Source organism: Falco peregrinus, chromosome 4 (genome assembly GCF_023634155.1).
Source record: "Falco peregrinus isolate bFalPer1 chromosome 4, bFalPer1.pri, whole genome shotgun sequence".
Classification (NCBI taxonomy): domain Eukaryota; kingdom Metazoa; phylum Chordata; class Aves; order Falconiformes; family Falconidae; genus Falco; species Falco peregrinus.
The window spans coordinates 12,663,598-12,689,862 of NC_073724.1; the positions used below are offsets into that span (position 1 = coordinate 12,663,598).

A 26,265-nucleotide genomic window follows, 5' to 3' on the forward strand; every position below is an offset into this window, starting at 1 on the left:
GCCATGGTAGCTTGCTCTTGTGATTACCTATTTGTACCCGAGTAGCTGCTGTTCACACACATAAAAACCTGTTATGAGAATTTGTTATGTACATCTTGGCTAGCACAGCATCTTTCTTGTCCCCCACCCCAAGCTTTGACAAATGCTGTCTTTCTTTATTCAAGTGTGCCATGTTGACTGTAGTAAAGATTTGGATGTCCAGTGACAATTTAAGCAGCAATAAAAAGGACAGATTGAAGTAATAACTTTGAAAATCATACTGTAGCTAAATAGGAGGGCATATAGACAGTGTAGTTCACATACTGTATCCCTAACATCTCCATATTTCCACATCTGTAGTCGGTTGACTGATAAAATTATTTTGTAAGGCACTGTGGGTTTGTGTTTGGTTGCTTTGTGATTACCCCTGCCCCACCCCCCTTCAGACTATGGCTGAAAAAGTGCTGGTTAGTCACTTTAAATATGTTCCAACAGTAGCATCAAAATAAACTGCCTTTGAGGCCTGTGAAGGAGGAAGCTGCTGTCAAGCCTGAAATGACATTATTTCTCTTTTTTCCTACTCTAGTTGTCTTGTGCGTGATCCCAGTCAGTTTGTATATAATGCTTTGCTACATTTTTAACTAATTCAGTTTCTTTCCATTTCAGTTTTTTGTTGTTTTTTTTAAACTGCCTAATTTCACCCACCAGACTATTTTCATCTCCCCCCCAAGGCAGGAACCCAAGAAGGGTCTCCGCGCCTCATAAAAGTTCAAAACTTCATTTCATTTCACTACCAGTCTGTTTTTTCATTACCAAAATTTTAGTAGCATATTCTTCCATTGAGTAAACGCAAGAGCTATTAGCTATTCAAGGAATAAAACTGCTTTTATCGACTGCAAATGAATTTAGGGACACTTCTTGATTATTTTTTTTTTTTTTTTTTTTTTCTTCTGTGGAGAGGAATCCTGGAATTCCTAAAGGTCGCAGTGGCAGCAGTGCTGGGCTGAGGCGCTCTGCCTTCACACCATTTGGCAGCGCTGATGGTGTCACTCACTCTGTGTTAAGAATTAATTGGCCATCATAGCTGCCAATGGTGGGTCCTGTGAACTTCTATACTATGGAATTCTGTGATGCAGTGACTGATGTGATAGGTTCCCATATGTCAAAAGCTATTAGCTCTTAAATACAGTGGAGAGATAGCCTGTCTTCTTCCTAGGGCAGTAATCAGCCTTGCAGGTATAGAACTTCAGCGTCTGATATTTTGCGGTTTGTTTTTGTTTTCCATATGGATAACGGGGTTGCATAGGACAAAGATTTGTTCATCTCCTATGAAAAGCCACAGAAACCAACGATGGATAGGTTGATGCTTTTTGGTTGGGTTTTCTTTTTGTCAGTTTTTTTAACGTGCTACCAGGTGGATATCTGTCTGGCAGATCTACAAATTAAGAAGGAAGGGGAAAGAAAGACCTTCACAGTCAAAAGCAGGACTACTGTCTACAACCATAAGGAAAATGTTTGCTCTCCCTCCCCAAATACATACATGCACTCCTCAGAATAGGAGGAGGGTTAGACTGGTTTTCTACAAACCAAAAGAGGTTTTTCCCTCACCCCTGTTGCACTCGCTACTTCCTGATTTACTTCTCTGAAATATGAAATGTTTGTCATGGAAACTTCCATGTGTGGAGATTGAAGTAAAAGCAATAATAAAAGTAGAGGAAAGTGTTAGTAAGCCATTAAAGCATACTTGCTTCTAGTATTTGTGTTGAAAAATCTTTAAAATCGGACTATGAAGTGTGATGTGAATAGGCTTCTTTTTTTTTTTTTTTTTTTTTTGGAAATGCACTGTGAAACTTGGATTTAGCTACCCCTTGTGTAACTGAGAAAATCATAAAGTTGTCATTGCTTCCTGGTGGCACAACCATAGTGGCATAAAAATTGGTCACATTTGCAGCAGTCAGAGTGAGAAAGTATAAGTAACTGGATATTTTCTCATTTTGCTGTCTTGATCCCCTGTCTTGATGGATTGTGTTCTTCAGGAGATGCAGTCTAGAAGTGTTCAAATGTTCTGATATTTTGCAGAGTTGGTAAGGCACATGGAAGTCAAAGGGCTATGCAAAAGTGCTTGATGTTAGAATGTTACTAATATTTGTCGCCTCTCTTGAATCTCAGTACAGTACCAAGCTCATCTTAAATGCATTATAGTACATTAAATACAAAGAGAAAAAAACACCCAAACTTGCTAACTCCTCATACATCCTTCAACTGATGTGGATGCTGTTTACCCAGCCATTTTTATACAGAAGCCCAACAGTGAAACAAATAAAATTAAGACATTCTCACCGTGACAGAGAGAGATTCATCCCAACAGCCTGTTTCTGCAAATACTATTAGATGGAATGTAACATCCAGATGTTGTCTCATGAGTTTAGCTCATATGCAAAACATTCCATTAGTAATATGAACTCACAAAAACCCATAAAACAAGAATAAAATAAAACTCATCAAGAAATGGTAAAAATTTACTTCTTTTTAATCACTGTGATAAGTCTTTCCTCTCTATTGTCAATTCAAAATTATTTTCTTTTGCAGTTCAGGTCAGAATACGTTCTTGCTGTATAAACCAAACGAGTATGGTGGCCTTCTAATTGGGTGATCTTGAATACTGGGGAGTTGACTTTGGGAGTCAGTTTAACAGTGTCATCCAGTTTGACAAATAGATTATCCAGCTATTTACTTCCATTTGTATGATACCATTTGTATGATGTCTTTTGGACAGGCAAATTCTAAAATATTAAATGCAAAACATACTTTAGACAGTTCTGTAGGATCTCAGAGGATAATGCATGATAATTGTTGCAAAATCACGGTTTGATTAATCATCACCTGTGTCTTGTAACAAGCAGTCTCCATCTTTGATTTTGCGGAAATAGTTGATGGCTTGGTATTAGTTGGGCTTGGAGGTTTGGCGTGGGGAACATCCCCCATTCTTCCCAAAAGACCTTCATGAGTTAGTTTTGGAATTTAGCCAGTCCATGAGGCATGTGCAAACATCTGTGAAATCTCAAGAAATGTGACAATGTTGAAGACTCAAAAGAACAAATAGAGAAAATGGAAGTTCAAAATATGTTTTTAAGTAAACTGGAATTCAGACATAAAGACATAGTTATACTTTTAAGACTTGTATTACAGCAGACTTCTATTACTGGTTTGAGGTGGCATAGTATAAATTTTTGTCCTTGAAGGCTATGTTTACAGAAAGAAAGCAACCTACAATAACATCAGTGTTGATAATACAGTGATAAACATCTGAGTTAACAGACCAGCATGGGGTGATTGTACCCCTATGTTAATTTTTGATGGTGTTGCAGAGAGGTACTGTATTGGACTATACTGGATTATATATGCTGCATTAGAGGCTAACTACAATACATATATAGCAAAAATTGTCTGACTTAGCCTGGTTTCAGCTCACAGTTACTAACATGTACTGCGCTGTGTTATGCCTTTTGAGGGAAGGTTTTGAAGTAGCGTGTGTGTGTTTGGTTTTTCCTTTTTAAAATCTTCCTACTTAAAATTGATGCATCATGTAAAACCAGAGTAAAAATGTAGGGTATTGTCTCCTAAAAGTTCCCTTAAATTTAACAATTACAGTTTTGCAGGCTCTTTCTTTCCTCACAGACACATATCCCTTCCTCTCCTCCAGTCCTATCATTCCTAAAAAAAAAGGAGTCAAGAATGAGGCTATCCATCTCTCCTTTTAGAGTAGTCAACTGAGTTCTAAACTTGCAAGGTTGTGACATCACCAGGATTGTGATATTTGACATAATTAACAAAATGCCTGTCTTGGTGCCAGCTGCTAGTCCTTGACTTGATGCATGGAAGCAAATATTTCCATGCTTTTCTGTAGTTCTTCAAATAGCAGAAATCCCTCCTTGGTTTTCTTTATATGACTTGGTATTGCAAATGGTTACCTAGGCACAATGTATTTTCATTATGTAAGGTGCTGTATAAATACTTCAGTAAATGACAAGAAGAAAATTGCTAATGAGAAGACAGTTGAGCTTTTATGTAACTCCAGGGGAGATTTACATAACCTTAAACTACCTTTTCCATGAAGTCACTTGTGCGTAAAGTTCTCAAAGAAGTCATGCTACTCCAGAAGCATGTTTGAGTCATGGGCCCGTAGGGATGGGATCTCTGACGTTTGTCTACCTTAGGAAGGCATGGTTAAGATTTTACTACTTTGTCCAACTAATTTCTACTTCCTGAGTGGAAGAACTTACTGCTATTAATAGTTGGAAATGCAGTTAGCAGTTAAATAGTAAACAGCAGCTTCAGTAGTGTGATATGCAGAGAAATACTGTTAGAAAACAAGAGGGGGAGAAAAAAAAACACTACAAAAAGAGAAAATCCTTAAGTATTCCTTTGCTTCTTGATGAAGGTCAAACTTAAGGCAAGTACTTCCAGTTTGATGTAATACTGTCATGTTGATACAAGGTACGATTAAACAAAACCTTTTGGTGGTGTATAGAAATAAACCTTTATGTAAGGATTAAATAGTGTACTACTGCTGGACACAATTGTGTATAGTATAGTCAGTCAATCTTTTAGACACATTTCTTTTCCCAAACATTAAGAAACAAATTATATTGTATGCAAGATAAAAATGTTGATCTAATGTTAATTTCTCTGTGTATTTAATCTCCCATTAAATTTAGATTTACATTTTTATTGGTTTGGAGGTCATTATTTGCGTATGCTGTAGCATGGGTTTTCTAAATTGCAACTTTGGGCTTTCAAGCATAGCCATTTTCATTTGAAAGGGGATATACTGAAAATGGGCTAAAGAGAGCCAACTGTTATACAATGCTTTGCAAAGCTTTTTTCCCAGGACTTAATGGCCAGCCCTCTCGTTTGACCTGGAGTGAAACAAGTGCCTCTCTTATCCAAGTGTAAGTCTCCCAAGCAGGAAATCTTATATGGGAAAAAAGTAGTATTCTGGGTTCGTTTTCTTCTAAACTCATTGTGATTTAACTTGGACTAAAATCACTTAAACTGTTTGGGTTTACTGGGAAGGGATTGTTGCACATTTTAAGTGAGCATCTGGTATGCATGCAACTGTGCCATACACAATCCCAGTGTCTTTAGAAGGTGAAAGGCCAGTGTGGTGGTAATTTTGCCCTTTTTGCACCAGATGTTAAAGCTCTGCAATGTCCCTGAGTGACCATTAGATCACAGGCAGCTGGGATCAGTGGTTTATGTTTAATTTATTATCACACTATTAATCTATCAGACTGTCAGAACTCTCTCTTCCTCATCATTTCCAGAAGTCCTTATTTTAAGGACAATTTAATTTCTTTTATGATGGATCACTTTTATTTTGGCTATATATTTATATAGGTGAAACTTGGCATCCATTTTGGGGGAATAGTATTGAGAGTGGCAATATATAACTCTAACAACTTATTAAGCTTTAAAAACATGCCTGAATTTATTTCATGCAATATGCTATGAATTAAAACACATCTCCTACAATCACCTCTCTGTTTAAAACAAACAACAACAAAAAACAAAAAAAACCAATGTACCCAACCCACCAACAACCCCCCGTCACTGTATTTTTTTCCGTTTACAGGTTTATTTAGATTTAGCTGGTATGTTTCTTGGACGCCTGGCTGGAGCTGGCTCATTTGGCTTTGTATTTGTGTGTTTACAAAAAAAAAGGGAGAGGAGGGAGGGGGGAATGTTGGGAAATGGAAGAGATGATGATAGTAATAAGGGAAAGAGGCTTGGAGTTTGCTATTGGTAATTCTTGGAATATTTTAAGCCAACAGCAGGGAAAAATTGACGACACTATTCTCATTTATTTCACCATCACAATGTTTTCTTGCTTCAGTAGTTTCATAGGCAATTTTAATAGCTTATTGACTTAAACACTGTGGCCTTGACTTACCTGTAAGGGAGCAAAAGGGAATATTTTTTTCCCCTGTAGATTTGATTTCTGTATTTCTTCCCCTGCACCCCTGCCTATAGCAGTGTCAAATATTTGTAATGCTGGGGGGAAATGTGTTTTTGTAATTAATGTTTTGCTCCATCAAGTGAAGCCTTCATCCAAATGGGATGTTCATTACACTGCTAAAAGTGATGGAGGAGTCTGTAGGACTAAATTATTCTTTGCTGCTGTCCTAGCTTCTGACACGCACCCTGCCGCCACCCCCATCAGTGCCAAACCTGCAGACCAGCAGCTATAGGAATAGTTGATGAGTGTCTGGATGCTCATCACTGGGAGCCACATGCAGGCTTCTGTCCTCAGCAAGTCTCACCCCCTCTTCTAGCCATAAGAAATTCATAGTTCCAAATTCACTTTTTGCTTTGGGTTCAGTGTGTGTATGCCCAGGGTGCTGCCTTTCAAAGACAGTTTTCAAAGGTTTTATTGAAAAAGATCTGTTGCTCTTACCTCTGGCAGACTTGTTCTTTGTTGATGTACCTTCTTTTGGGTATTTCTGGATCAAGAAGACAGAAACTATTACGTTTCTGTCAGTATCATGGGACAGGTATTTTCACACTGCTGTTCTCGTCCTAATAGGCTTGTGTACTCCTGGTAGGATATGGCACGTCAAAAGGCTTTGGAAATGGAGGGAAAACTTACTGGTCCCTTTCAGGAGCCTGAATGTTTTAAAAGAAAAGGAAAATCAGGCAAGTTTGGAAAGTCCTCAGAAGTTAGGATTTCTGTGTGCTTCTGAAAAGGTGATTCTTCTATGTTAGCAGATGCATGGATAACGGATAGCAATCATTAATTTGTAGAAATCTATGGATAGATGGGTCTTTTAATACTAATTGAGAAACAGTAATATGTTAACTTCTATGAGTAGATGCCTTTTATTATTAGAGCTTTTAACTATTATTAGAGCGTGAAGTGCTTGGGCATTGCACTGTCAGCTGATGCAGTGAAATTAGGCATGAATCTAAACCAGTACTGTTGAAATTTCAACGGGACCAAAAGGAATGTAAATATATCAATTAACAAAATGCAGCATGAATTATGGGTTTTATTACTTGAATATAAACTTTTACTGTATTTTCTTAGTTGATATAAATTCAATAAGATAATTCCCAGAGATTTTTAATGCTCATTTTTATTTACAGTTATTTTATGCAAAACACATGAATCTTTCCATGCAAATATTTTTTTCTATGATTAATGGCAATAAGTATTGCATAAAAACGTGGGAATTCTTATTTTCTTTATGAAACCTCATGTAGTGAAGTCACAGTATTTTAAAATGAGTTACTTAACATTTAATGTTTACAGCACTGTTTTGCAAAACTGGTGATCTCATTATTCAAAATATATTTGTGTTAATTTATAGTCAGTTGTATGCATGGAATTTTATGATAAATACTTCCGTTTCTACAAACATTATGACACTTAATTGAGAGCAGAGATCAGGCAGAAATCCACACGGATGCACAATGATTCATATTTGTTCACTGGGATAAAGCTGCAAAGATTACTAGGGCATTCTGTGTGTTTAATATCTAATAAATATTATGTTTGTGCAATTACTTGCAAAAGAATTTGTAGAGAGTTTAATGATGATCTCTTTAATGCAAATGAGATTAAAATTTTCTCTAAATTAGCACTTGCAATTTGCTTGGGTCAGCAGCCAAATTGTAATTACTATTTAACATGTCTACAACCCCTGTAGTTTGCATGCTCCTTTGCAGACATACCAGAAAACAAGATCTCTGCCCAGTAAATCTTAGCATTGTGTTTGTTCTTAGGACTGTACAGATTCCACTGAAGATAATGCAAATGTTCGTCTTAAAATAGGTGGAAGGTAAATTTGGCTTACTGAAGTGATAGTGTAGGTTTGAATCCTGTTGGAGTATGCACTACTTACGGTAGAAGAAAACTAAGTAAAAGTGGATTCATCCACTGTTAAGGTTTTCATGCAAGCATTACGTTTCTCAGGTCTTTAAAGGAAAAGATACTCGTCAATTAAATCATATGAAAAAGTGAAATAAAATAAAACTGTGAGGAAAAAACCTCAAGTCCATAGCAATGAGATAAACTATTTTTCTCACCTGTGGAGAGCACAACCAGCAGAAGCAGCAGTTTACCTGGCTGGGGTCAGGCTGCTCAGGGCTGGTGCTGGTGCTGAGGCCGCGGTGCCCAGTCCCCTGCAATGGCCTGGGGCAGCTGCACCAGACCAGCCATGGTATGGGCTCGGCAGAGCTCCGGGTGCGGCTGGTCGGGTTCAGCTCTCCAGGACTGGGATGGCAGCAGGGTCCTCACTCACCTGTGGTGGTGCATGCTGCCAGCGGGGCTGTCCCTGCCAGGTTAGGGTGCTGCAGGAGGAGGGGAGCAGACTACATGGTGCCAGGGAAGAGGGAGCATGGGGACCTTCATAGGGACCCTGCAGAAAGGTGCCTGCGCCCTATCTGCACAGAAGGGGGGCAGATGGAGGCTACTTGCTTGAGCCTCCATCTGCCTGTCTGCTCTGTCTGCCCCTGCAAATAACCACCTGCAGAGTAGGTTTGTTGCCCCCGTGGCAAACAAGAGGACGGGAGCTCCCTCTGGGGAAGTATCGCAGGTGCTGAGTCTGAACCTTCTGCCCACCAGGAGAGTAACTGCCAAGGAATCGTGGTGGGAGACTCTGCTGCAGGGGGCAAGGGCCCCATCTGCAGACTTGACCTAATGTCCAGGGAGTCTTGCTGGTGGCTCAGAGCTGGAATGTCATGGAGGCTGCCAAGGCTTATCTGGCCCTTGGACAATTTCTCCTTCTTTTCCACGTGGGCATCTGCAATATTACCAGGGAGACCTGGAGAGCATATCAGCAGCAACTGCCACACACCCCTCACCTTCAGAAAGGGCCAAAAGGACAAACTGGGGAACTACAGGCTTCAATTCAATCTCTGGAGAAATCAATGAGTAGAAATTTTGGCCCATGAAGGCAGTGATTGGGAAAAAATGGCACAAACAAGGTTAAATCATGTCTGACCAACCTGGTTGTCTCCTATAATAGCTGGATTTCCAGGTGAGGAAAAAGCAGTGCGTGTCACTTCAGCTTTAGCAAAGCTTTCCCCAGTGTCTCCCACAATGTTTTATGTCCAAATTAAGCTAATGCAATCTGAGTGGAAGGACAAGATGAGTAAAATACTGTTTGGATGGACTTAAGCTGCAGGAATGGGCCAGCAGGAGCATTAAAGAAGTTCAGCAAGGAAAGTCTTGCACTTAGGAAGAAATAGCCCCTGGCAATGTTAGTTGGGGACCAGCTCTGCAGAAAAGGACCTGCTTCCTGGTGACAGCGCACTGAGCGTGAGGCAGCAGCCTGCCCTGGCAGCAGGGATGGTCAATGGTTTTGTCAGCTGTATTTAAAGGAGCACAGCTGGTAGGTTGAAGAAGTAGAGATGGAAGATCAAAAGGATATCCTTCCTCTACAGAGAGTCCTAAAATCAGAAAACTTTTCTCAAAGGATACTAACAGTGCTTACACAAAAGAAGGTCTAAGATGACGTTCCAGAAGAGGAATATGCAATAGATGGATTTTTTCATTACTATTAATACTAAAAAATAAGAGCTATTATCTCATACCTGGGTGTACCTGGCATACCATCTGCAATGACACCTGAAACTTCTAATGGCATAGTTATTTCTTTTATTAGAAGCATTTTGTTTCTTCATGTATGTTCTTTAATAAAACCTAAGTATTGTAACTCTGGCTTTTTTAGGGCTTTCTATATAATGTATTTTTCATGTAACGACTATTTAAACTTAAGAAGCAGGAAGGAACAATAGTTGGCTTGGAGTTATGGTTTGAACTAAGGTTAGCTGGTTGTTTTATTTCAATTCTTTTTTGCTACACAAATATTATGGTGGTAGTTATCTATACCTCCCTTTTGCCTCCTGCTTAAGATTTTTCATAGTCAAAAAACCAGTCTTCTAGGAGTTACAGTAATGGAAGCTTTGTAACTGAGTATTTTTGTACTTGCCGAAACTTTTTGGGTTTTATTCATTCAGTTTTCTTCATAAAACTGAACTTTTGAATTCAGATACTTCTTAAAGTGTGGAATTGATAACGAGGCATGTGCTTGTATTTGTTGGGGGTTTTTAAGTAGTCTTACTATGATATCGTCTGTTACATTAACTTGGAGGTGCGTATTGATTAGCTCTGACTTCTGAAAAAATCTTGCCAAAAAGCTCAGTTGTTCTGAAACTTTAATTTGAACAGTAAATTTTCTCAGGTTGTTCTTTTAGAAGTGATGTTGTTTAGATACTCCTAACTTTTATAATCCTTGGGAATTCATACCAAATTAACTATATTTGGCTAGGTGCAAGTTAGTGTGATACAGAATACATTTAAAAAACAATCTGTTTAGCACATGGGACTTCTCTCTTCATTTGCTTACAACCAGAAACATGCAGAGAGTGAGGTTTAAAAACTTCACCTTTTGTTAATGGCCTGAATTTTCCCTTTATTCAAATGAAATTCTGCATTTTTGACAACAGTAGAAGCTCTTGGGAATGCATTTTCTAGCCAATGCTTTCGTAGCTGTATTGTATACAATGACAGCTTTTAAGTTTGTAACATTGAGTATGTTTCCGCTTTCCACTGCAATTACAGCCCGTACAGGAGCATCACTGGGTGACTTAAGAAAGGGGGGTTTGTAGTTAAAGCCGTATAATTTGGATATGGAATAAACTCTAGCAGCACAATTATAGCAGTGTTATTGGTAAACTAAATTCTTGAGGTTTTGGTTTTTTAAAGTGGTACACATAGTTATGAAAGTTAACTATGGCAATAGGGCTTTTCGTGTAGAGTGCTAATTCTTAGGGAACATCTGTTATAATCATTATCTCAAGAAAAAGAAAAATCATATTGGTCTTTTAATAACACCCCAAACGTATGATGCAGAAGAAAAATCAATTATTATAATTTAGAAGAGAGAAATGGTATTGAAATGGATGTGATTTGTTTTCTTTGTATCAATTGTATGTTGCAAAACCTCATGATGAAATTAAATCATTACCAGTGAAATGCTTTTATACATTCTAGGATTATTAAAATATGCTCAAAATACTGTAGTGGACAAATATTCCCAGAACTGTAATGGTGAGACCTTTTACTACTTTTGATGTTAAAAAGAAAAAACACCAAAAAAACCCCAATAGCTCCCTGAACAGCAAAAAACCAAACCACCACACAACTTATTTGTGTGCCTTTCTGTTACTCTTAGATGACATATGTGATTTTGCATTGTCATGTCTCTCCAATTTCAACATATCTGCCAGGGTGGGTTGGCTGGTTGTTGGTTTTGTTTGGTTGGTTGTTGTGGTTTTTGTTTTGTTTTGTTTTTTTAATAACAATCTTTTCTTTTCCCCAAGATATTAGTTGCTACTAAAAATTTTAAGCCATACTACATGATAATTGACCAGTCTGATACAGTGTGAAATAGTCCATAAAAGACTCACTTTTATCTTTTCTCTTTACTTTGTATAATCTGCTTTATTCTGAGGACCAAGCAAAACCACTGCATTGAGTCCTAATGTCTCAGGAGAGTCAGGAGGAGCAAAGCACATCCTTGCAGTGTGATGAAGAAAGCTCAGCAATACCCGCAGCTGCCAAACAGATGAGCAGTTTTTAAGAGAGTGAAGATTCACAATGAAATCTGGGCCCAGAACTAATCACATCTAATTAAGACAGACACGTTATGGTCCAGTACTGTTAACAGGGTCAGGGTTCCTGTAGCTCTAAATGAGGCATGTTATAATTATGATCTAATTGAAAAGCTGGGAGTGATACAGAACCTGTGCACTGCTGGGTCTGAAAGAAAAGTTGCTCTTCAGGTCCTGTTGTGTACCTTATTAGATTGTTAATGCTCAATTAGACAGCTGTGCATTTTAAGGAAAAAAAATAACCGTGCATGTCAGTTGCACATGGCTCAAATAAAACCTATATGAATTTTCAGTATCTCTTTGGATTTGAATCATGGAATCATGGAGATCTACTAAATTTACAGAAATAAGTTTTTTGTTTGTTTGATGTTGGTTTTTGGTTTTTGTTTTTTCTCCTCACAGCTTCTCTTGACATACAGCAAGGCAAAGGGCTCTTATATTATTTTATCATGAGGCAAAAACATAGTGGATTTTCAAAGTGTAATATGCTCATGCATCAATCTGCAGTATGATATATGAATTTTGGAGGCTGTATTTTCTAGCTCTCTTCTGTCACTATCAAGCAATCAAAGTGCTGTGGAGTGTTGTGGTTTTTTTTTTTATTCTAGACCATGATGCCTTCATTTCTGTTTTAAGTATTACTTGATGTATGGTCTTATAAATTATCCTGATTCTGTCATGCACAGTTATGGTTTCCCTTTTTTTTGGTGCAGACTTTGTGGACTTGAAATCATTCATTTCTTCTTATAAGACCATCTCTGCAATGAAAAGCTTTATTACAAAACAGGAGTTCTCACTCCACCTTGAGAAGTCATTCACATACACACTAAGTGTATAGAAAATTGCCACCATTGTGGAGAGTTCTACTTTGACGGAGTGTGTTCTTGCATCTAGCATGCACACATATGCATGAGTGACAGAGATACTGAGCCTAAATCTGCACTGCTTAGAATGTGTTAGAAATGGCGATCACTATTTTTTTTTTTTCTTTATACAATCTATGGGCAAGTCCAATATCAAAAATTAATTTTGTTCTAGACTCTTATTCTGCTTTTTGCCAAAATGGGGTTTGAAAATTCTGAATAAGCTCTGTGGAGGCTTTTCATTCTCCAAAGCAAAGCAGCCGTTAACACTTGTGTGGTAGTTTAGCCTTGCCTAACAGCCAAATGCCCATCCAGCTGCCCACTCGTTCCCCGTTGTGAGTGGGACAGTGAGTAAATAGGATGAGCAGGGTGGTGTATGAAGATAGGCAGGAAGATGGCTTGCCAGTCACTGTCACAAGCAAAATAGACTTTGTTTGGGGAAATAAATGCATTGCTAATTAAGAGTAGAGTCAGATGTTGAGAAATAAAGACAAAAGTAAAACCAGTTTCTCTCCATGCTGCCCCTCCTTCCCAGGCTCAACATCACTCCTTTGCTCCCAGCTTCTCTGCCACCTGCCCCAGGGAGCAGGGAGCGGGGCTGTGGAAAGCCATTTCTCTCTGATGCTTTTTCCCTCTCACAGTTTCCCCCTGCGCTGGCGTGGGCTTTTCACAACCCACAGGGAACCTCTGCTTGGGCACTGTGGAGCACCTCCTTCTCGCTGGCCCTGGCGCTTGTTTGCCTTTCCATTTCTCACAGGTTTTCCCTCAACACCGGGCAGCGCTGCCTCCCCTTGCGCAGGCTTTCCCTGTGGCCATGGCGGCCGCGGTGGCTACGGGGCCCAGCCGTGCCCTGCGCTGGGGCCCTTGGAACTGGCTGTGCCTGGCGCGGGGCAGCCCCAGCCGTGCTTCATGGGGACGCCCCCAGCCCCTGACAGACCCTCCATATCCACACCCTGTATACACTTTGAAAAAAAATAAAAAAATAAAAAAAAGCAACCAACAAATAACACAAAATACTGTGACTTACTCTTCTAGTAGTAGCAGCCAACTAAATACAGAATTGTACAAACTTTGTGTCAGTGAACGGCTGGTTTGTGAAACCATCTCTACCTGGGTGCTTTTCCTCAGGTTGACAGGAAGAATTTTACGGGCTCCTTTGTGCATACCCTACATCTCCTCCACCGGCTTGTGCCTCCCTCGGGTAATCAGCACAGTCAGCTAAATGGCCAGCTAATTGAAGAAACAAGAAAAGCATTCGCTACCTTGATAAAAGCTTAGGCTGCTTCTGCCTTCCGTGTATTTCAAGTTATCGGGGTAACCCTTTGATCTGCTGCCAGAAGGCTCTCTCTTCCCTATCTTCCTAGGGCTGCAAAGCCGGCTTGCCTCCTCACTCGGGGGATTAGCCAGCCTGGGACATAGGAAATAATTATGTTGAACCATTCTTGTGCTGATTTAGCAATAGCCATGTCTGCCTGAAGAGAAAAAACAAGAAAAAGGGGGGAAAAAAAAACCAAACCACCCCACATCCAAAGCAAAAAAAAAAACCACAAAAAAACAAAACAACCCAACACCGAAAACAACCACGAAACAAAAACCCCACAAAACCAAACCAAAACAAAAAAAATCCCATCAACCCCAAGTTGTGCACAACTGCATTGATCCCATCCATCTTTCTGGAGACTTTGACTTGAACTTCAAGACCTTGAATGCCTGAAGAGGTTTGAGTTGTGGCCAGGGAACGAAAGAGTGGATATTCACAGTGCTTGCTGTCTGTCGATAGCACGGCCATCCCCACCCGCTGTTGGAAAGCAGGAGCTGGAGTGAGCTGAAAGCAGGAGCGGGTTACGTTAGAAATGGCAGCTGCTTGGGTTTAGTCAGTAAACCCTTTGCTCTGATTTGCTGCATTGCCTGGTCTGTGCAAGCGGCTTCTGACAGCTTCCCCAGCAGTTACAGGAGGCCAGCAAAGGCAACCCGAGCAAGGCCGAGTTAGCCAGCGGCAGGCAGCTGCTTGTGCCTTTTCACATATCTCCTTCCAAGCAGGAGGTATGTCCAGACCTGCAGGACACATGCTTGCTTCTGTCTACTTAACGCTCGGCTAGATCTTTGTGCCAGTCCCGTGTGTGTCTTGGTTGTTTGGGTTTTTTTAATTCCCTTTCAAGCAGTCAGAGTAAAGTAACTGCAAGCTGAGTCTTCTTCATAAAGTCTCTTCTTTTCAGCAGGTACAAAGAGGGTCCCTGATGCTCAGTTATCCCTTTGGCTAACCCTTTGTGCTGATGACTCAAGATACACTGTAAAGAAACATAATTAGAATGAAAGGTGAAGCTTGACTTCTCAGTTGTTGCCAGTGTTTAGTAACCTTTAATCTTACAAAAGATCTCCAATAATTTATTCTTCCCCTCTCCTGTCCCAAAATTATAAATTTCATACAGTTATCAGATGTATTTTGGTCATTTAACTATTCCAAGTGTATATAAAGAAGGAAACAGATGATGATGGAAGTCACTGCTGTATAGTAACTGATGGGAAAAAATGCCTTTTAATTGAGAACACTTACTTCTAGAAAAAAAACAGGACTTTTAATAGGAAGTTCTTTGTAGAGTCAACATTCTTTTTGAAAGCACAGTGAAAAATACACAGGCAGATGTTTCCGTGTTCTATTTAAACAATCTATTACACAGATTTGCATAACAGCTTAACTGCTTATTTTACTTAGTATCATAAAAACTTTAGTTTTTTATAATACATATTTGTTTAGATAACATTATTCTTCAGAATTACAGAAACTAAGCTCTTGCCTCCTTTGCACCTCTCCAACTACAAAATATTCTGAATTTTGTGCACAACAATTTCAAAAATTCACATTTAATATGATTTAAACCTATATTTTCTCTAACTTTTACCTCCTACAGAAGTTGTCATTCTAAAATTATTAGCTAGTCTGTGAATAGATACTGTTTCCTAACCCCTCCTTTAAAGCCAGGAGAGGTTAGGAAAGAGGTTATATAAAGACAGAAGGAATTAAGAAGATACCTTTTGATTCCTCAGCTGAATAGATTTTAAAAGATTTTGCCAGTCACATACACTTTCTTAAAACTAATTCTCATTAATTTTGAGCTGCAGCCTCTGGAACCCTGATCTCCGTGTAAAGGCATTTGCAGTTTTGTAGGTCTTCCTGTTCTGTGAACAGTGTTTCACTACTCACTTGTAGGAAAGAACTGAAATTTCTTTTAAGTGCTCTTTTTTTCTGTGTGGATTTTTTTCATCTTTTTTTGTTTTTGTTTTTAATGGGAAATTCACATTAATATATTTCTTTGTGAGTACGCCTACACAGATTAAGGCAGCTATGAAACTGACCCTTCCCATTGACACAAAGGTCTGGTCTATCTATCACCTGCAATAATTCCTAATTATTCAGAATGTGTCATGTGTCAAGTGCTGATAAACTTCAACATTAAATTCTTTTCCACATGAGTTATCATCAATATTTCATGTGGGCTGGCAGGACATAACATTTGTTATTCTGTTTTCCTTTGACTGCACTTTATTTTGCCTTGGCGAATTACAGTGGAAAAAATACTTAATATGTGTGGAGGACTTCAGCTGATATGGCAGACTTTTGAATGCTCATTCTTCACCGGTGCTTTTGTCTTTGTTTTGGGGGACTTGGCCTTTTTGTGTGTGTGTTTGTGGGGGTGGTTTTAGCTTGGTTTTGCGTTTCTGTTCTAATTTGGGTTTGTTTGGGTGTTTTGTGCTCTGTGTGTTGGTGTGTGTTTGGTTTTTTTAACTAAGACTGTTCAACTGTGGCCTTTATCTTTGGTTTCTCCTGAGCATTTTCTCTGTATTGAGAAGTCCCATGCTAAAAAGGATCACTCGGAAAGCAAGACAGTGTGCACAGTATTCGATATTAGTTCTGTGGCTGCAGACTGGCTACAGGATTAATGCCTGTTTGAAAGGGAAGGGCTCTGAGAAATGGCTGAATGGCAGTGTACACAAAACCTGCAGATCAGGTTAAGGATATATGGTATTTCTTTCCCTCGTAAACCAGTACCTGGAATGTTGTTAGATGTACAAGCATTTGGTTGTTCTCTGTTCTTAGTCCGGGAGTGTGGTGGTTTTGATCAAAGCTCAAAGCCCTGAGAAGCTAACAGAACAGTGGATGGATCTAACATATCCTGCCTTGAAGTTTCTTTCACTAGGGCTTGGTTTCTGTGAAAATCATATGTGAAAATCTTTCAGACCAGGGTCATCTTCCCTTCTCCCTGTACCTTCTGGACTACTTTCAGTTAGATCCAAGTAGCCCTATTTATTGGGGTACAGTAGAAACAATAAGTTATTCTACTGGGAGGAACTGGTTTAGAACCACATCATAAATATAATGGCTTACAGTAGCTATACTGGGATGATAGGTCAGGGCAAAGTGCAAATATTGATGTGTAAGTTATATACATGCATATTTCTGTTCCTTTTTGCTCCCGGAAACGCTCCTAAGATGTGAAAGATACAGGGGAAAGTGTGGTTAATTGTTTCCTCTATCAACTTCTAAGTGAACATGAGCATAGATTTGCAAAATAAGGAGAGGGGGAGAAAAGATGAGGAGGGAGTTTGTTTCTTGAAGGAAAAGTATGATATTGAACTTCAGTTGCACTATTAGATGCTAGCGTGGCTTCCCAGGGGCTTGGGGGAGGCACGTCTTGGGGAAACAACTGTTCTCCAAGCAGAGAGGAGAGAAAGGATAGTGTGTCATGCAGGCCTGTGTTCCACCACCATGGCCATCTATCTCATCTTAACAAACAAAGCACCCCTTACACAAAAGGGTCTTGTGTAAAAGCTACTACGTCATCTGTTAAAGCAAAGCAGTATATTGAAGATTTGGAATGTCTTATCCAAGCTGAAGAAATTAAATTTTAAATATTAAAAAAATATTTCCCTTCTCAGTGCTAACCCTAGCCTCAATTACTTAATTTAAAATAATGAAGAAATAAATCAGTCACAAGATATATTGATAAACAAACAAACAACCCCCCCACCAAGAACAACAACAACAACAAAAAACCAACACAAAACTAGCCATGTTCCGAGTGATTGACATTCCTTGTCACAGATGGAGAACTACGCACTGTTTGAAGGAAAAAATGTTCAACTACATTAAGTAATAATCTCTGAAAGCAAGCACAATGGAAGCACGTATACCTGTCAATTAATAATTTAAAAATGCTTGAGCAGTGTAATCACTGATAGTTGTATTTATACATTTCAAATTTTTATCAGTATTTTGATCTTAAAATTGGTCCTCAATGCTCAATAAAAAAAGCCAACATACGCTATTAACTTACTTTTCAGCAGTGTTATAGAACGTATATATGGGGAAGAAGAGAGCAAGCACAGCATTTTGTACTGTTGCTGTGTATTATGCAGATAAAGGTGTCACAGTAACTGTTGTGCAAGAAGGAAAATTTATATTTATTTCTTAAATTTGGCCTGAACATTTAGGAGCCACAGGGGTTGGTAGCATTTTATTGGGGGTGGTTTGTTTTTCTTCTTCCTTTTATCTTGATTGTTGTAAAAATACCTTCAACTCTGTTAGCCTATAACCTGTAACCAGTTTCTGAGTATGAACGCCTTTATGATGGCACTATCTAGTATGCACAATGCTTGCTCTTTCTTGTTCTTTTCATTTTGCTAATCCCTTCTGTTGTTTAGCTAGTCCAGTAGTTCAAGTAAAGCTAGAAAAACTACGTGCTGCTGGTCTGCTTGACTTTGCCCCAGTGCATCCAGGAACAGGATTTGTTTTCATGCATACACGTGTAATGATATGGATCCATTGGCCATGAAATAAATGGAATTTGATATTCCCATTTCTGAACTCAGTTCGGTCAGCACATTATCAATTTACAGACTTAAGGTTTTAATGACTCGTCATCCTCTGTTCAAAAATAACTGTTTCCCTCATCCATCAGTTCTGGAAACATCAAGAATAAGTACCGACAAAACTTCTGCAATATGATAGTTTCTATTGTGCATCATGCATAAGTTGTTGTATATTTTGTATAAAACTAGCTTTTTGAGTGTTACCGCTGGAGAAAACAAAGTGATAGGACACAAAACAAATCCAGTCTTTATTCTTCAGATCTGTAACTATTGCACTGTTGATGAGCAAAAGCTTGGACTCCTGCTTCCTTAATGAAGAGCTCTAGCATTAAGCCATAATTACTGTATTGTCAGACTAGTTGCTGAAGGGAGAATCACCATACTTCTTACCAAACAAGTAGGTAACTATTAGCTTAACAGGTAATATATGTATAAAGTATCTATCTTCATTTGCTGCTGACTAGAATGCTTCGTCAAGGAGAGCATGCTGTATGCGACAGCCAGGCACAAAATGCATTCCCACAAAATCAGGGCTAACGCAAAAGCTCAAAATGTGTCTTTGGGAGAGTTTTATCTCATGAAGTTCTTGAGGAATTTCCCTGTGGATAAAAGTGAGCTGTCTCTGCCTGGGAACAGCATCATGACAGCTGTGAGGAACCTGGCGTTTATGCAGTTTATATGTAGAAAACAACTTTTATTTTTCAATTGATGCACAAAAAAACCCCCAACACAAAACCCAAAGCAAAACAACCCTCAAACCCCCAAAAAACTTATATCCATGGCTTAAGAAATATTCCTTTAAGAGTTTTCAAAATGTTGAAGGCAAATCCCTTTCATACAAGTTTTAGAGATTGGAAAGCTGACTTTGTGGAGTCTAGAATGTAATTTCAGGAAAACTAGAAAAAGTAGAATATTGCTAGTGAAACAGAACTGTTTGCATAGGCTTCCCCCCCCCCCCCCCCTTTGCTACAAATACTGAAGGAAAGCTTGTAAATATTCAAGTCAGTTTAGAAATTACTGTTACGTATTTCAAAACAATGCTGTACCCTATCTGAATCCCCAAGGTTTTCAACTTGAGATAACCAAGTAGTTGTGTTCCATTTTGGCAATCCTGTGTTTTTGAGAAAAAATGGGGGACTAAGACATTAAGTGACAGGCAATTCTTCTTCCTTTTAGTTTAGCTTTCTTTTCAGCATGTAGATCCTGTTCCTCATCTTCCTCTTTCATTGCAGTTTTTTTTAAAAAAATACAAAAGAAATCTAAATTTCTATTCTTATTAATAGCTTCTATTGATAGCAGTTTTCATCTGTTTATTTTTTCTTCAGTCCAAATCCCAGTTCCAATAAGTCCTATTCCACATTAATTTATGTCTAAACCCTGAAGACTGTAGTAAAGTCTTTAATCTTCTTTAGCACATTGAGGAGGAAAACAATTGAATTGGCAGTCATTAATGAAACATCTGTATGAAGTGCTGTATCTTGCTCCCCCGCCCTTGCTTCAGTCCTTTGATATTTGTAGATTTTCTCATTTCTTTGGCAAAAGCCATCCTTTCCTCCTTCCTTTTTCAGGGCTATTTCACTAATGCCACTGCTGATTAGTCAACTAGGTTTTCAAATTATACCATTCAAGAGCATATCAAAACTTAAATTTAAGTCACCCTGTGCCTGAAATGAAGTCTCCTCTGAAGAGCTGCAGGATGTGGAGGTATTCAGTCAGTCTTACATGTATATTTTCTTTTGGGGCTTTCTGAAGCATTACAATTTATCAGCACGTTGTATGAAGGTACTGCTGTTGATGCACTTTGTGGCTTCAGTGGCCATTTCCATATTAGCATTTACACACCCCAATAAAGTTCTGATCTGTCACTTTCAAATTCTAGACATAAAAACTAAGAACATTTTGTGGTGTTCCTTCCCTCAGTAAACAATCTGCATTTTTTAAAAATGTATTAATATAGGTTTTACCTCTGTATGTTATGCCTTTTCAAATATGAGGCAGAGAAATGAAATGAAATCTTGACAGCAAAAACCTGGGGGAGGCTTTTTAAAAAAAAAAAAAACAAAAAAACCAAAAAAACAACAAAACCCACAAACCAAACAAAAACAAAACTTGACTTGAGCTTGGCATGTAAAATTCATAAGGAAATGACAAGTTAAGAGTATGTTAGTGGTCTGCCCTAATAGCTCTAGCTATTGATTCTCTGTAGTTGCAAACACATTGACCGTGCTTCTTTCCTCCTCTGACCGCCTTTTCAAGTTAGCCTAGCAAAAGGCTAAATATCATGAAGTGATGTTCCTTAAAAAAAACATAACTTCTGGTTAAGTAACCCTGCCTATGCTCTGCTACCTCATATATCTCAAGCAGCCGAATTTCCAGTCAGTTATACGTTTAAAAGCTGCCTGTGCTCATAAGCTAAGACTTAGAGTCTCTGCCAGTTGATGAGACTTTTTGCTAGAGCTTCCGAAGTATTAAACCCTGAATGACAAAAGGTTAGAAATATCTCAGCTATGCTACTATATGATGCAGTTGTGTTCTGGTCTCAGACAACTAGTTATTCCTTCCCTTACACCAATTTTTGTGACTACATTTGGAGGGATTATTCTTCCCATCTACAGGAAAAAACTATGAAATCCTCAAGGAGTCATTTCCGTTTTGGATTTGGTCTCATGAATATCAGCCTTGATCAGTGGACACTGTAATGTTGTGTGGAGTCTCCTGTGAGAGTCCAGTATGCTTAACAGAACAGATTTCAAATGTTTGACCTGTCAGGCTGAGCAATCAAAACTAGATGAACTGTAATGGCTTCTAAATTTTGGACAATATGCACTCCTGATGTATTTCCTATACCTTGTCTCTTTCTGCATAAACTTCATTCTTAATCGACTCCCTCATGCTCCACAACATCATAATATTACTTCTTATACTAAAACCAACCCAATAACTGTAGCAAAGCAATTCTTCCAATAATGGCAGGGTAGGGACAGATAACCTCCTCCTCCTTCTCTGAATAGCTGGATACTCAAGGCTTCATTTTCTACAACACCATTACACTGTATATGTTTCAGTGTAGCAAGGTGGTAAATAAATCAGTGTGTTCTGAAATAGATGCGCCTTTTTGTTTTTCTTCTCCCCCATTACTGAGAGAACTGGTACTTTATTTACAAGTGGTGTTCATTTTTCATGTCATTGTTCCCACGGGAATTAACATAAATCAGATGAGCTCAAATGTTCTAATTTCAGTGTGGGACCAGCAGCTGTTTCCCAGAAGTTCAGACATGCAGGACTGGGTAAGTCACCAGTCAGACAGGCAAAGTCAGCTATATCCAGTTTCACGCCGTGATATATTCACGCTACATATGCCCATTAGAGATTATGATAACAAAAGGATTGTGTAGGGCTTCCAAGAAATTATGAGTTTAAGTAAACAGTTATGTAATTGTTCCCCTTGCACTCCGTAAATCATAGCGGCATAAAAATGCAATCTGCCAGTGACTAGGTCTTTGGAGGTATGCAGTAGTGAACTGGCATAAACATGAGTCACTAAGTAGTAGCAAGAGCTAAACCCACTTTTTTCAGTGTTAAGCATGTCTATAGAAGCAGCTAAATGAATTCTATGTGTGGTTTTCAATCTATAGTATCTAAACCCCCTAAATTCTTAGAGCAGCTAGGAAGAGGTAATCAACTACTGCATTATTCTTGTGGTCTGATCTTTATTCTTGGACTGATCTGATGGCATAATCCATGGAAAGGAGAAAAGCCTGCTACAGGGGTTTCAAGAGAAAGATGCGTAGATTCTTCTTTGTCCCTTCTGGACACAGATTTTCCTGGGTGGACTTTTCTCCACATTAGCTCTGACTTACTGGCCAGCATGTGGAAAGAAAGGAAAGGCAAAGGAAGGAACCTTTATAACCTTTTTTACTGATCAAAGGTATTGAGGTGATTTTGTTTGATTATTTACTGTGTGTAGTATGTGGGAATGTGCTGTGTTTTGCAGAACTATGGAGAACAGTAAGTTAAGAAGGATCAGCCATGTCTTGAGTTGAACCTCTCAGTTTAAGAGTCAGTGCCCAGACCTGGGGTTGAAGTCTCCATTCTTATGAAGTCTGTAATATTTTCTCTCTGGTACGGGTAAATCTATGATATTTTTGTGCTACGTATATGGGGGTGGAGAAGGAGTAGGTGAGAGAGTGCGGTATTCATCTCTGTCTTCCAGTTTCACCATCACTTTGCTATAGATGAGATCAGATCCTTGGTTCATATATGGTAAAGTGTATTTGTGGTAGCATTTGTCAAAAATCTACAACATTTACCTACCGTAATGTAAGCATCACCTGGTCTTGAATTTTGATATTTGTTTAGGAAAATTCAATATTAGCTTAATATGATGCACACATTTGTTCTGCACAAAGTATTTTTGTAAAACTCCTCGATCTCTGTTGAGATCATTTTGGTTTACTTACATGCTGTTTCACAAAGTGCTAGTACCACGCAGCTGTGGATTTCTGTTTCTTTATTTTATCTTGTTGAAGGCTTCCATTTTCAACAGTGAGACTTTGGCTCTCGGATACAGAATGTTTTGTGGCAGTTGGCCAGTGGATGGGACTGCCAGCTCGAAAGTGGCCATGAGAAGGCACAATTCTGTTGAAGGACGGCGTTATGGTTCTGATTTGCTGACGTGGGTTTTGGTTTAGTTTTGTTTTTTAAGACCTGTATCTTGAAAACTATGTATCAATTAATTATATACTACATATTAATGATGCATTTACCTATCTAGTGATCTGGTCCTTGATGGCATCCAAGTTATTATCAATCTTTTTCTTTAAGTATATACATTACTTATATGAAGAAAAATCATTTCCAGACTTATTACTTCAGTACTAATTGGAATTTGCTGGAGACTTACTACATTAGGCCTGAAGGTTCCATTTGGCTATTTCATTAGTATGACTGATTTTTCTTTTACAGAAAGAAAGCATTATCTTACTTTATTTTGTTGAATATTCAACAACAGTCTAGCTACAGTGGATTTATCTCCTTGAAGTGTATGTTTGTGTAATCATCTCTTCCTCCCCCACCCACCCTTATTTCTCTTATTTCCTATTCCAAAAGCAAAATGAAGCAGGATGAGATTGATTAATGTAGGAATAAGGAGGTTCGGCAGCCTGCACTTCTGCTGACTTTTGACTTTGGCCTAATAGAGATATATTGGGATATTTTAGAATGGCATGTTGTGTTTAAAGATTCATTCCCTTGTACGGTTGCTGAAGTTTCTTCCTTCTCCTGGTCACAGAGCACTAGTATAAAACATTCAATAAACAGGTTTGAATTATGCATTCATGGAAAGTGGAAATTTAAGTAGTTGTTTTCATATAGGGAAAATTATGCTTTAAAGCACATACTGGGATATGCAGGGATAATTATTATATTACAAACAAAATTAGAATGTGTCACACTCAGAATGGGAAAAAGTATTTATAGTTCATAACCAGATTATGTTACCAATCAGTTTAAATAAACAGAATCATAGATACATTTATGCAAGAATAGAAAGGTTATTTATTCATTTCTTTCTCTTTGATACATACTTAAATTATTACTAATGATATTTAACATGTACTTAGGAGTACTAGCTTTATGAAACCATAAAGATGACTTTGTAATAGCAGAAAAGGGGGTCTTTCCTCGTTAGGCAGTGCTGTGAGCCTCTCCAGCTTTGTCAGGTAAAACAGACACTAAAAAAAAGTTTGTAATTGAAACATGATCAGATATGAGATGGGATCAGGTAGGTTTTGAAACCTGCCCAGAGTGTTTGGGAGCAGTAATTGCAAGATTCACTGATCTGTCCCAAATTATATTTCTCTGTCAACGTGAAGGCCAACGAAGGAGGGCAGACAGTATGCTGTTGTTTCCTACGCATTCATTTTCCCTCATGGAGGGGGTTTATCAGTCTGTTCTGGATATCCCTTTATTAATTAAAATAAATTAAGAACTATGCACCTCGGATTAGGAAGAGGATCTATTTATTTTATTCTGTTGCATCTGCACATCTTGTTCTTGGTGCCTATAGGAATAGGCTTCCTCTAATCAGTAACAGGCTGTTCTCACTGCACTTAGTCTGATCAATGATATAAGAAAGTACCAAGTACCAGTACCCAAGTACCAGTACCCCTAGCTGTGGCGCATGAGTGGCGCAGCAGTATTTGGTTGAATATTTATAAGTATCTCACATCCCTATATGTTCAACAGCTATGCTCCTGCCTGAAAGAGGAAAAAACTTAAAAAAAAAAAAAAAAAAACCAAAAAACCAAAGTTCATAATACTCGCAACACTGAGTCAGGCAGAAGGTTGAAGGTCAGGCTCGGGGGCAGCTGTGAACTTCTAAGGGAGACAGTTCAATAAAGAAAACCACAGTGCTGGGGGGCAGAGGAGATTTATTGCCAGACCAGTGGATTCTGCATCTGCTCTCTGGTTTCATATGGATCCAAAATCGGAGTTTTGGATTGCTTATCAGCTCCCATCTGAGCTTGTTTCATTCAGTCTTATGTAGGTAGATAATTTATCTTTTTCAAGGCACAGGCACAGAAAGCACTGTGGGACTGTGATTTCATCAGTCCAGATAGTGTGTTTGCAGCAGAAATCTTGATTTCTGTGAAAGTAGCTGATACCATATTGGGAAATAACTCCTGATGTAGCTGTAGCTGGATTGAGGGAAGGGAGCTAATACCACTGAGGAGCTTCCTGCATGTGTTGTGCACGTGCCCTAGCAGCTACTGAGAAATAAAGGAAGACCTGCTTCTCTCTTCTTTTGCTAGCAATGGCCTGTAAATAGTGTGCAACCGAGTCCCATTTGTGAAATTTTGGGGCTCCTAGCATATTTAGGTGGTTCTTCCTTGCTGATTTTGAATGTAGGTACCTTTTAATTAAAAGTTTCCCCAGAATAAATAAATATATATAATTTCTAAACATAATGGTAGGTAAAAGGTTACACATTTTGTGAATTACAGATGTAGAAATTATTGTATGTTTTAAGAAGTAATTTTAAACAGAAGAACAACATTCAGAGTGCGCTACAGACAATCAGAATCACATTAATGCTAACACGCACATTTGTTAACAAGATTAGATCTGGTGTTTAAAAAAACCCCACTTATTTCTCTTGTAACCACTTAAAATAAAAAAGAAACTTCTTTTTCTATTGCATTTTTTTAATAGAGTACATTTCAGTGGCACTGCTCAACTTTGTGATAGAAGCAAGAGCTACTACAGTGGAGCACATCCGATACTTGAAAATATGCTTTGAATTAACTTGCCTTGTTTGTTGCTGTGGTTTTTGCTTCCTTTTCTTTTCAAAGGCAAGTGCTTCTTGAAGATTTCTACAATTTCTGGGGAATGTGCTCTAAGGATTTTTGGGGTTTTTTTTAGCATTCCCAGAAGATTGTTCTAAAGATATTTCCCTCCAGGGTTAGCAGGTGTGAGGATGAAATATCCATGCCTTTCTGCAATATCGGGTTTAGAATTTCTTAAGGGAATGAGACTGCAACCAAGATGGTTAATAGTTTGTTAAACCCTTTAAAGCCCGGAAGTTAACAGGGAAAACAGAGCGGCATTGGTGTGAGATGAAGCCCGTTTCGACTTCAGCTTCTCTTTTCTAATTGTCAGCTTTGGAAAAGCTTGGGTCACAGCATGTTGGGCAGACTTGGTGTTTGGGAAAGGCTGTTCAGTGAAATAGTCCAACATTTGCTCTTCAGCCACTGTTCCTTTGTTGAGATATGTTTCTGTAAAGCCAGCTGAGGTCTGTCTCCTAGCATTGTGATGGCATTTGATCACTTGGTTGCAAGGACAGCAGCATGCAGTGGGTTTCCACCGGCCCCTGGAG

At 38.7% G+C, this 26,265-nt stretch overlaps 1 protein-coding gene across 5 annotated transcripts in view; it reads left to right on the plus strand.

The window, feature by feature from the left end:
• Window positions 1–26,265, plus strand: part of ROBO1 (roundabout guidance receptor 1) — a 650,768-nt gene that overhangs the window by 155,230 nt on the left and 469,273 nt on the right. The window lies entirely within an intron of this gene.